The sequence below is a fragment of the Hemicordylus capensis genome, chromosome 4, assembly GCF_027244095.1.
Source record: "Hemicordylus capensis ecotype Gifberg chromosome 4, rHemCap1.1.pri, whole genome shotgun sequence".
Lineage (NCBI taxonomy): Eukaryota > Metazoa > Chordata > Lepidosauria > Squamata > Cordylidae > Hemicordylus > Hemicordylus capensis.
In genome coordinates, this window is record NC_069660.1 from 111,729,319 (window position 1) to 111,742,018 (window position 12,700).

At 43.6% G+C, this 12,700-nt stretch overlaps 1 protein-coding gene across 7 annotated transcripts in view; it reads left to right on the forward strand.

Annotated features, from left to right (window-relative positions):
* ST6GALNAC3 (ST6 N-acetylgalactosaminide alpha-2,6-sialyltransferase 3) overlaps positions 1-12,700 on the forward strand; it is a 610,078-nt gene that overhangs the window by 436,295 nt on the left and 161,083 nt on the right. The window lies entirely within an intron of this gene.

Consider the following 12,700-nt stretch of genomic DNA (forward strand, 5'->3'; position numbering starts at 1 on the left):
TGGGGAAAACACAAAACTGCATGGAGGTGAGAAATGGTTCTCACACTGGAGATTTAAAAAAAACAACAACAACCAAGTGGCCATGACAAATAGTCAAGATCACTGACCTAAGGAGTTTTTCCACTCTAAAAACAAAAATCCCTCCCCCTTCCAAGGTCTTAAAAATAGGAGAAATAAATTAGCAAGTTGGGATCTGTTGGATAAGTTGAGCTTTGTAAATGGGCAGTAAGAAGGCTAAATTTTGCTGAGATTGTCTCTGTGTGTGTGTGTGTGTTTTAATAAAATAGATCTAATCTGTTGAAGTCAATGGAACCTTCTTATTGCAGAAGTCAAATGCAGTTTTCCTGTCAGCATTCTGCCCATGGGGAATGGACAATAGGACTCTATCAACTGAGGGAAGCGTGAGGTAATTCTGAAGCAGTGTGAGGGAGGCACTTTATGCCTGACAGATTAGAGAGAATAGGGGAGGGGGAAGAAAAGGATGCATCAATTCTGAGCCCCCACACTGCTTCTGGGGCAAAGAGGCACCTTTTACCGTGGTGATTCTCTTTATTTAGCAGGGGGAGAGTAACTGGCCCTATCCACCCCCAGCACAGTACTTCCAATGACTGTTGCTGGTGTCTATCTTATGTTTCTTTTTAGAATGTGAGCCCTTTGGGGACAGGGAGCCATCTTATTTGTTATTTCTCTTTGTAAACCACCCTGAGCCATTTTTGGAAGGCGGTATAGAAATTGAATTATTATTATTATTATTATTATTATTATTATTATTATTATTATTATATATTATCCCTCACATTGCTCTAGCTATCCATCTGGCTTTCCCCAGCTGTCTGTTCCATGTCTCCTCTTCCCCTCTTCCATGAGAGTTCACATTCCATAACTAATAGAACAGACATTGCAACAAAATCCTCTAGCTGGCTCCTCCTGCCAATCCAAGAGTGCTTACAAACTTTGGCTTCATTTTCAAACCCGACATGCTCCGTATAATTTTGCCAGCACTTGCTAACAATAGACTTTAATGGGTCAAGAAAACCAGAATGACTTTTGAATTGTTTCAAACTTCATCAAAACAACAAAGGATTGCCTTCCTAGATAAGCTGGAATAGATTACATGATCATTTTCATCAAAATTTGAAATAAATATATGATATGCCTGTATGTATAAAATTTGGGCAAAAAAGGGTCAAAATGTCAGTTTTCAGTACTTTTTAACTTGCTGTAGCTGTGGCAATTTTTATCAGATCTCCTTGAAATTAGGCACATGTATAAACTCACCAACTATATCATGCACTCCAAGTTTTTCCATTTATTATTTCAACAGTTTATTTATACACAACAGTTCGAGGCTTATACTGGTGTAACTTTTTTTAAAAATACCTGCCTTAACTAAAGGAGCACTCCCATGCCCCTATAATAAAGATGTTATGGTTGGGCAGACTAGTGTGCGTAGGGTTACCTAGAAATTTGCATACCCACAATTACACAGTATGTCATTGAATCTCTTTATTAATGTAAAAGCAAAGCAGGAAAAAATCTTGACATTTTTTCATTGAATACAATTCCGCTAAATTGTGTAAGCAGCCAAAAGATTAATTTATGATTGATTGAACAGGAATTCTGACCATGAGGTGATAATTACTGTTAATTCTTAAGTGGTTACTTATATTTATAGTTGTTATCTTATTTTTATAGACGTTATTCCTTCTGGTTACATAGAGGCACAGAACTTATTCTGAAAATCAGCAATGTTATTTTCTCTGTAAGCAGTTATAAGAAGTATAAGAAGTAATAAGAAGTATTGCTGAACTCGTCCAAAGGCACAGGAGTTCGGAAAATGCCATTTGATTAGGCAAGCCACACTTCCAATTTCATGCCAGAGAAGACGTGAGAGTGGAGAGTAGTGTGGAATTCTAAAAAATCCTGATTATAATATATCTGCATCCCTGAGATCGGTGTTGAAAATTGTATTAATAAGAGGGATGCCATTATCTTAATAAAGAACAGACCAAATGCACACATACAACATATAGCCAGTACCATTGTCCTATGTGTATCTATAGAAGTATATTGGATTGATTTATAAGGGGATCTGGGATTTTGGAAAACATGAACTGAATGTATGACAGACTTGAAGCTTGTAGTGATGCATTTTTGAACTGGTAATATTCAAATACCATATGCTTCAGGTGCCAATCTGCAATATGAAAGTGATAACATTGGCATATAGTATAGTTTTTAAAAAAATACTCAGTGTGACAACTTCAGATGACATGAAACCACTGAAAGCTGGTTTCTGGAACATGCCTCTAAGCCTGACTTCCGCTGTCAGAATGGCGTCCAAGTCCACCAATTTTGGCATACTCCATCCTACTTGCAGTTCTGGACCAGGGGTGGACCTAGGTCCAAAAGCAGCCCAGAAGGGCTTCGGAGGCCTCCCCCCTGCCGTGCGAGCCCCATTAATTTTTAATAGATAGATAGATAGATAGATAGATAGATAGATAGATAGATAGATACCTGCCGCAGCTCCACTGCTGCTCCTGTCGGGGGGGCTCTACATGATCAGGGGGCTTCCTCAGAGCCCCACTGCTGCCCTATGCCCACCCCTGCCCCACGCCCACCTCTGCCCCACCATGCCAATATTTGCCATCTTCACCACTGGGGGGTGGGGGTGAGCTGAGTGGAGCAGGCCTCCCCCTGTGGCGGTGGTGGCTGGTCGGCCTGTGCAGTGGGCATACCTGCACAGAGTGAATATGGAGCATCACAAGCCCGTTATGCTGCACAGGCCAATGAGCCACTGCGACCACCACCATGGGGGGAGGACTACTCTGCTCGGCTCACCCCCCACTGGTGAAGATGGCAAATATCAGTGTGGCGGGGCAGCAGCAAGGCTCTGAGGAGCCCCCCCCCTCGATCATTTGGAGCCCCTCCCTGAGACAGGAGGCCCCGGACCTGATCCCCAAAGTCCATAGCTAAGTGTTCCTCTGTTCTGAACCCAATGTCTGTAACCAGTTTCAAATCTTGGCTACAGCTATCCAGATTCAGTACCACAAGTATGGCAGAATATGCCAACATTGGTGAGTTTAGATGACACACCCAATGTCATCATCACCATCCTGACACTGGAGGTTGTGCTCACAGGCATGCTCCAGGAACTGGCAGTTCAGCATTTTCTGTGTTGTGTTAAGCTGGCCTAAAGGGAAGACAAACCAACATAAATTCTCAAATTTGGTGGAAGTGTTCAGCCTTCCACCATGCTTTAGAATGTAGTTTTCATCCTAATTCAATGTAAGAGAAGTGCTTTGCACACTTCAAAGTGTTCTTTAATTAGTGGATTGATTAAGTGCCGTCAAGTCGGTGTTGACTCTTAGCAACCACATAGATAGATACCACCCCCAAGTCCTGCTTATCTGCCTCATCGTGGCGGTGTGTGTGTGTGTGTGTGTGTTCCTGGGAGGAATGAGCGAAGTACACTGGGAGGTATACTCCTAGTAGGGTCACCCAAAACTCGAAGGTCATCTCAGCTGCCCAGCTAAAGCAAGCAAGCACTTATATTGGGCAGCAGCGATATAGGAAGGTGCTGGAGGTAGATGATCACTTCAGTGATCACAATGACAAAGGCATCATTTCATACTGCACAGGAGAAGGCAATGGTAAACCACTCCTGTATTTTACCAAGGAAACAACATGGATAGCTGTATAATACAAAGTCAGTATTGTTTTTGGGGGGCGGGTGGGCGGGTTCTGTTTACATGCCATTTAGTTCCTTAGCATTTTAGGTGACTTGCTTATCACAAGCTTGCAGCCATTCACCTTTAGTTCATATCTTATAAGATCTTGCAAGCAAAGCATTTCAAGTCTGGTCAATACTTGGATAAGAGATCCTCAAGGGAAATGCAGGATGCTTTTTGGAAACAGTTCAATAGGTGACATTCTCTTTAAGTCAGCACTGAACCCATCACCCAGCATGATGATAGGAGTCTCAAATGAGGACAACGTCCTCCTTACATTTCTCATCTGCCACATCATATTGCTATGATGACAAACAGCTTGCACTTTTCAGATTTATGTTGTGAGCACTCTGAGAGCGGGTGACTATTCCTGCCAGCAAAACTATACTGTGTCCTTCAAGGTGAAGGGCAGTGTGCATACAAAGGTAATGAACAACATTTTAGACCCCACTGTCAGGGTAGGCAGTTTTAAAATGCTTTATCCAGGCTCATCCCAACACCAGAACAATTCCAATGCCAATTTATCACCGTCTTTCTGGCAGCTAGCCACTCACAGTTAGCTCTGTTGACCCCACAGTGTATTTCCAATGTCACATCAATTGCCCCAAATCACTGGAACATAATTTTTATAGTTTGTTTAGTTAAAAATTAACACTTCATCTTTCAGACTGTAGGCTCACAAGTTTGCTGACAACAGAAATTAAAAGCAAACCAATAATTAAAAAAAACCAATAAAACACTAAAAATGATGATAAAGTAGCTTTAACTAAAGATTTTGCAGAACAGAACGGTCTTAGCTGTCCACATAAAGGCAGCAAGAGTTGAGGAGGAATCATGCAATTTAGGGTAGATTTCATGCTGCCGACATATGATACACTAGTAGTCAGTCTGAACGTGTGGCAGACAAATTTAGGGCAAAGTTGTCATGAGGGGGTGTTGAAGATTTGGCAGGCTGCAAAGCAAAGTCCCTGAGACCAGAGTTGTAGGGAAAATCTAGGTGGCCTAAAGATGATAGAGCAAGACTTTAGAGACATGAGTCAGTGCTAGCAGCCATATAAGCACAGGCAAAGACCAAGTTTGACACTGAAGTCTTTGTAGCCCTATCAGATCATGCAGTACCAGTGTTAATCTGTAGGACTAGTGTCATCCTCCACCACCTGGTAAGATGCAGTCACTGTGAACAGGGCTGTCCCTAGGGGGCGCAAGGATGGGGGCGGATCAGCATGTGCAGGTCCTCCTTAACATTTCAGTGTAAAACCACTTTGAGACTTTTGCAAGACCATCTCAAAGCTTCTGAACAAGTCTAATAAGGCTTCAGATAGAATCTCGGTTTTTAACATTGTGCTTTGCAGAAAACTCCCCCCGCCAATTCTCTCTGTGGCAGAAAAATGCAATAGCATTATAAAATCCACTCTATTCAGTTATTCCAGAATATTGTGTGGGTTCTTGAGGGCCCAAACAGCAACTGAATTCACAAGAATGTAAAAGAAGTATATTCATGCAGATATGCATGAGCAGAAACATTTCAACATGCAACTTAACATATCCTCATCCCACATATTTCTTTCCCCACTCCCCCAGTCCCTCTGTCTCTAAAGGATTCAATTCTGATGTGCCCTCTTAGTGTTCCCTCTATGTTCCTAAGCATTTAAACATACAAAATATAAAGATTCTCAAGGACAAGAGAGACAGGCAGATTGTAAAGTAAGTTAGGAACATAGGAAGCTACCTCATACCAAGTCAGAGCATTGATCCATCTAGTTCAGTATTGTCTGTAGACTGGCAGCAGCTTCTCCAAGGTTGCAGGCAGGAGTCTCTCAGCCCTATCTTAGAGAAGCCAGGGAGGGAAGATAGAACCTAGATGCTCTTCCCAGAGCAGCCCCATCCCCTCGGTAATATCTTACTATGCTCACACATGTCTCCTATTCAAATGCAAACCAGGGTGTACCCTGCTTAGCAAAGGGGACAATTCATGCTTGCTGCCACAAGACCATCTCCTCATGATCTGATTTGCAAAGCCTTATTTTGAAGCAAATGTATAAAAACAGACACCATAAAATAATGAAACATAGTAACACTAGAAAATCCACTCATTGTGTGCACTACCCCTCTCCAAATTAATTTCAAGTTTCATAGCAGGCATAATTCATTGCAAGCTGCATAGCAAGGAGGATTCTCCCAGTTCCAGATCAGCTTTAGGGATTTAACTCCACCCCGTTCCACAATTAGGGTTGCCAACAGTCCTGGATTATGCAGGACATCCTGTAGTTCAGGGGGAAATGGTCGTCCCACCCAAGACACCATTTCCCCCATATTGTAGCTCCGGTTGCGCCCCTGGAGGTGAAGTAGCACTGGAGGGCAGGGAAAGAGGCAAAGGGAGGCAGGAATGGCAGGCAGGACTACCATTGGTGAGGGAAGGCCACCATTGGTGAGGGGAGGCAGGAATGGTGGGCAGGTCCGCAAAGGGAGAGCGAGGGGCAGGGAAGAGGGAACACACTCCATGCAGGGTCATAGTCAGCCACTAATGAGGAGAGTGCTCAACAGCTGGCATTGTTGGCTGAGCTCCAATTGGAAGGTTCCTCTCCTTTCAGTAATTTTCTCTCCAGAGGGGAGAAATGCTAAGCAACAACCATCCCACTGAGCTGTCACCTAATTGCAGCTTAGGTGAAACAGCATGGTGCTTACTGCCCCCCCCCAGAAAGGACTTTACTGAAAGGAAAGGAGCCTTCTGTTCTGACTGGAGCTCAGCCAACGGTGCCAGTGAGTTGGGGAGGGGGCAGAACTAGGGTTGCCAATATCCTGTTGGGGGCGGCTCACAATGGGATTGAAGGCTATGGGGAAAGAGAGTGTTGGAGGAGAAAGTGCAGGGGGTGGAAAGTGTAACATGAATTTATCAACTTGGCCTTCTTCTCCCACCCCTTCCTTGGAAGTCAGTGTCTTTTAACTTTAATAATTATTATTAATTATTGCTTTTGAGGTGTGCAGTTGTGTTTTGATCCCCTCCCCAGCCTCTGATCTCTTTTTGGGGGTGATGGTGGGAGGGCTGATTCAGTGTAGACCAAAAGCAAAGAAAAAGGAATTTCTGCAAATAAATCCAGCATGATTTTTAGGTCAGTAGCATTTGTCTTTTGTGGGGAGGGGAGAGGTTTTTGCTAGTTTATGGGGTTGTGTCAAAAAAATTATGTTTGTGAGGAATGGGGGAAGGAAAACAATGTGCTGCTGTCTGAATTCTGGCTGGAGATGGGTGATGGGGAAGTCTGAGCAGTCGCTGCAAAGAACAAAACACAAAACAGAACAACACAATCCAAACTCTCCTCCACCTCCTGGTTTTCTCTTTTTGATATGTTTTTGAAGAATGTATGGTTTGTTTTGTCATCTACTTTAAAGGCTTTTAAGCATAGCATGTTGAAACTGGGGGATGAGAGTTCTTTTTTAAAATATTATGTGGAAAAAGTTGTTGTGAAGCAGTTTCTGGTCAAGTTCTAAGAATATTGTCACTTTAAAAAAATATTGGGCATAAAATACATCTGCTTGCAGTAATGGCAATCAGCAGAGGCATAGCAAGGCTGGAGTGAGCCCTGGGACAAAAAATGAAGATGAGGCCCTGCTTCCCTTCTTTTCCATAAAGATGTGAAGGAGAGAACAAAAAGCAAGCTGTCACACACACCCTCCCTCAGGGGCCCATGGACATTTGTCCCCCCTTCTTCAACCGTGGCGATGTCCCTGGCAATCAGGATTCCTTACGTTTCTCCATGTGTAAAATAGTCAGAAAAAATTGAATTGGAGTAAACAGTATGTGGGACGATTTTGCTACACTTCAAGCTTCACATTGAGGGGAAGAGTTGAAGGATTTCGTTCCTCTTGTTTGAGGTTGCACGTGGAGATGGAGAGCGTGCACAGAAAGAAGGTGCCCCCTAAGATGCCCCCTGCCTGACTTGTGTCTCATATTCGGGCAACTGAATGCTGGCAGCCTTACCCACAATACAATTCCAACATGTCTGGGCACAAAGAAAGTTCTCAAAATTCATATTGCAGTTGCACATTATGGTAGCACTGTGTGTGCTGAATTTGAATTTAAGCAGCACAGCCAACGGTTTTTAAAGAAATAATGTAACACTAAAGAATCTACTACTTGTGTGCATTCTGCCACCCCACCTTCCATATACAATTGCATGTTTTGTGGCTGGCAGGAGTTATTGCAAGTTACAAAGCAAGCAGGATTATTCCCCAGCTCAGTTTTGGGGCTTTAACTCCCACCCCCACCTCACCATATCCTAACTAACCAGAAGATATAATAAATTACCAGCAAGGCTGGGCAAAAAGAAAGTTTTCAAAGATCCATATTGTAGGTCCACCTTATTGTAGCACAACATGTGGAATTTGAAATTAAGTAGTCCAAACAGTTATTTTTAAGGGCTGTTTAATACAATAATACTAGAGAATCTACTCCTTGTGTATTTTTGCCTCCTCCCACAATGTAGGTTTCACACAGCAAGCAGGTTTCCCCCAGTTTCAGATCAGATGTGGGGCTTTAACTCCACCCTACACACCACCGCACCAACTTAACCTATGGGTCTACCTACCTACAGCACAAATTCTAGCTTGTGGCTGTCCCTCCCAGTGTTCAGCCCAAGCCCCAAAGTAGGCCGCGTCGACTCCATACTACAGGGTTCAATTCTCAACAAATAGCCAGAAGCAAACAAGTAAATTGAAAAAAATGTGTGCTTTTGCTTTAAGAAAGGCAGCTCCTCAGCAACATGATCACATAGTCTAGCAGAGGGGTTCTCAGCTCTCACGGAGCTCAGTGAGAGTGCTGGGGGAGGAATTGCACATCCAATTGGGCCTCCGAGGAGATGGTGATGCTGCACAGCCCAAAAGGAAGCACAAACATAGGCGTAACTATAGGGGGGGCAGGGGGGCACGTGCCCCGGGCGCCACTTGGCAGGGGGCGCCAAAAAGTGCCCCCGCCGATTTGCCGGGGAAAATTTTTTGGGGTTTTTATTTTATTTTATTTTATTTTTTTGCAGAGCAGTCCCCCTCCCCCAGTCCCGGCGCCCCCCCCCATTGGCATTGCTCATCCAGCACTGGGCGCCACGGCATCTTCATAGTCCAAGTCTCTGACTCTCACTCCCCGGCGCGCCCCGCCAGCAGTTGTGCATGCGTCGAGAGGAGGACACACAACAGAGCAAACTTCCTGAACAACACCCTCTTCTGAACAACTTCCTGAACGCCCAAACCAGTTCCCCTTTTTGCTCATTCAAGTCCTTCCTCCCCTATAATCTAACCATGTTTTAACTGAAAAGGTTCAGGGAGGGGGAGATGGGGGGATGTGGAACCTTGGGTTCCACATCCCCCCTCTCTCCCTTCCTGGACTTTTTCACTATGTAATGCAAGCTAATTTAATTATATGTCATCATCAAAATGGATTAGCTGTTTCAGCCCATCAGGAAAGTCTAAACCTCCACCGATTTAATTAACCAGACTGACAATCAGATGAACAGAGAATGTTTTAATGAAAGGTGGTATATAAATTTAACAATAAGTAAAACTATCATTAGGAGCAATTAGCACTTACTTAAACATTGGTACTGCCAAGCAATTTGTAAATAAAACTTGAAGCCCTTTGAAAATAAGATGGAATTAATTGTAGGTTGGGCAGGGGGTGAAAGTATATACTTCTAAACATTTATTGTTAAATTTATATACCACCTTTCATTAAAAACAACCCCAAAGTGGTTTGGTTTTAGTCATGGATTTTAATTATAATTGCTCTTTTTGTCAATGTGATGAAGATGAGTTAAATCTGAGTGGTCTTAGGCAACCAATGTTGCATCTGAAATGCCATTTCATTTTTTATTGTCATAAATACTCTCCAACCAATTTAAATAGCAAAGGTGTATATTATCGCTTTATTCAATTGCAGGGAATCTCAAAAAAGCAGGGTTTGCAACTAAGGCAGTGCATAGCTTCTCTAAAATGGCCCTTTTATAGTTTTTCTAACTTTGAAATCGTAACATAAAACAAAGCATAAATGCATAAATGCTTCCCCCTCCATTTGAAACCTTTTCTGGTGTAAATAGCACACGGTTTTGGAAAAGGGGAGTCTTTCTTTAACAGCGGGAGAATAAGGAGTCTTTAGCACTATCACCCTAGTCCCTCGAATTACTTTGGAGTCCTTGGTTTTCGTTTTGTTAAAATACAGTCACTCACAAGGGAAAGTCAGGAACAGAACCAGGGCGTGAGGGAGGGGCATCATAATCATAATAATCATCATTGCATCATAATTCTGATGTTTGAGATACAAGCCAACTTCACAGGGTTTTTGTGAGGAAAAACCTAAGTATAATGTAGTATGTATCATCATTGCATCATAATTCTGATGTTTGAGATACAAGCCAACTTCACAGGGTTGTTGTGAGGAAAAAACCTAAGTATGTAGTGCATTCTGAAATTTTTGGTAATTTTTGTAATTTTTGTAATTTTTGTAATTTTTAAAATAAAAGTTTTCTGAAACATGTGTGTCAGTCAGATGTATGTTGGGGGGGGCAGCGGGGGGCGCAATTTCAGTGCTTGCCCCGGGCGCCGTTTTCCCTAGTTACGCCTCTGAGCACAAATCTCAGGCCGAGCACAGGGCTGGTCCAAGCATGTAGCTCAGGGCGATTGCCCTGGTTGCTCCACCGTAAAGATGGCCCTGACTGTGAAACCAGCAGGAATAGGATTGTCCAGGAAATATTTTGGCTATCCACTTAAGATAGCATAGCACAGATCTAAAGATTCCTTAAAGTTTAGGCAGCTCCTGACACCAGCTTTAGGAGCAGAATGTGAATGCCTAGAGTGGTGAGTTGGATGAAGGTAAAGGTAAAGTGTGCTGTCGAGTCGTTTTCGACTCCTGGCGACCACAGAGCCCCGAGGTTGTCTTTGGTAGAATACAGGAGTTAGCACACTCATTTTCAAATCCCCATTGTACCCAATGAGCTAACTTGATGGTCTTTGCCAGTTTACAACCATAAATTGGCAAAGGCCACCCAGTTAGTTCATTGGGAACAATTTGAAAGCCTAACTCTGTCCAAGAGTTGAGGTTTAAACACCCTTTATATAAATATATATCTGCTTTGGGTCTAAGGAGAAAGGTGGGAAGAAGTAAGTAGTCATTTTTCATCCCATTTCAACTATGTTGTCATTTTATCATGTTTTATTGTTGTTGTTTTTGTTTTAAAAAAGGTGTAACTTAGTTTACTTGAAAGACTGAAATTTCTATAATACAATGCAAATCTAGATAATCTCGTGAAATAAAAAACTGCTGTTAACCCCACATACATGTCTTACTAGAAACCAATAGTTGGTATACCAATTACTAAATAGTAGAGAATAAGATCATTCTAAGACCAAAAAGGGGAAGGTTGGCAGAGAGGCAGGTTTTAGCTGCCTTCCCACACACTATCAACCCACCCCATTAGACTCTGCCACTCGTGTGGCACGTAGTCAGTTCTGTAGAGAATGGCAGAACTGGGAGCAGGAGTAGGGAGTCCTCCAGCATCCCACAAAGCACTGCACCAGGAGCGTGGTGTATTGGAGGATCCCCCCACTGCTGGGTGTTCTTGCTGCCCAGCTTTGTGCACACTCAGGCTTCAAGTAGCCCAAGCATGCCTACAATGGGAGATTGGGGTAGAAGAACACACTTGAGCCCTTTTACCTTTGTAATAGTCCAGCTAAAAACCTCGGGCTACCCTGTAGGGCAGAGCCAGAACTGGGCCTGATCCCAGCATTCCACACAAGCAGCCCTACCTGGGTAGGGCTGTGCAAGCCTGGTTAGGGTTGCTCATGAACAGCCCCAAACTTTGCAGAGGATGCCTGCCTGAACATGTAACTGTTGCCCTGAACATGTATCAGTTGCCCTGAACATGTAACTGTTATATACAGTAGAACCTACTTGCTCTCTAATTTTGCACTGTTATGATCATCCAAAGATGGCACCAGGAGATAAACGTTCAAATCCATACCATGTCTTCTGGTGGAACCATGGACAATTTACTAAGTCTGGAATCCATCTGCCTAAACCAGGCCTGCTCAACTTAGCCACACACACACACACCCCACACACACACCAGTTGTTTTTGAATTACAACTCCCATAATCTCCAACCACAGTGGCCAATAGCCAGGGATTATGGGAATTGTAGCCAACATGTACAGGAGGGCCGAAGTTGAGCAGCCCTGACCTAGACCCTTCAGGAGTCTTCAAGAAAGAGCCAGACCAAGATTCGGGAGATGTCTTCAGGAACCAATTCCCGTCACAGTGATGTTTCTGTGATGCTGAAATACAGAGTGAAGGTGTGCAAGGATGCAAAAGTGGCTGATTATGCAAGGAACAGTGAACTCATCCATTCATCTGCACTATATCTCTGGGTGATGTAGTGGTGGGATCAATCCTCCCTATTGCTTTGCATAAAGAGAGGAAGGGTGAGCAAGCACAGGTGGTGGCTGCCATCAGAGGCGCTCTTACCCCTGGACTTTGGGGCCCAAGTCCAGGGCCTCCACAGCCCCTGGGGGCCGCCACATCCTCTTTAGTCTGTCCTGGGTGGTGTGGTCGCCTGGCAGAGCATGATGATGCTTAATTTGCGGGGGGGGGGGGCTCCAAAAGCCTTTAGGACCAGGCTCCAAAATTACCTAGATGCACCTCTGGCTGCCATGGCTTCCTTTTGCTTGGTTGCTTGCTCCTGAGTAAGCAGGTAAAGCTGTCTAGAATGATTGCAAGCAACAGCCATGGTTTCTTACAACCATTACTCAGCCAATCTCCCATGGAACAGCCACCACCTCTTCCTATAATGCTCTTGTCTAGATGGTGCAGCAAAATCACCACTCCGACAGCACAGACAAACAAGAGAAGGAGGCTGCCACTATTTCTTGTTGTTCATGCTCTCTCTCAGAGTTGTAATTGATAATTGCAAGAAATGTAAACATATAGCTTTT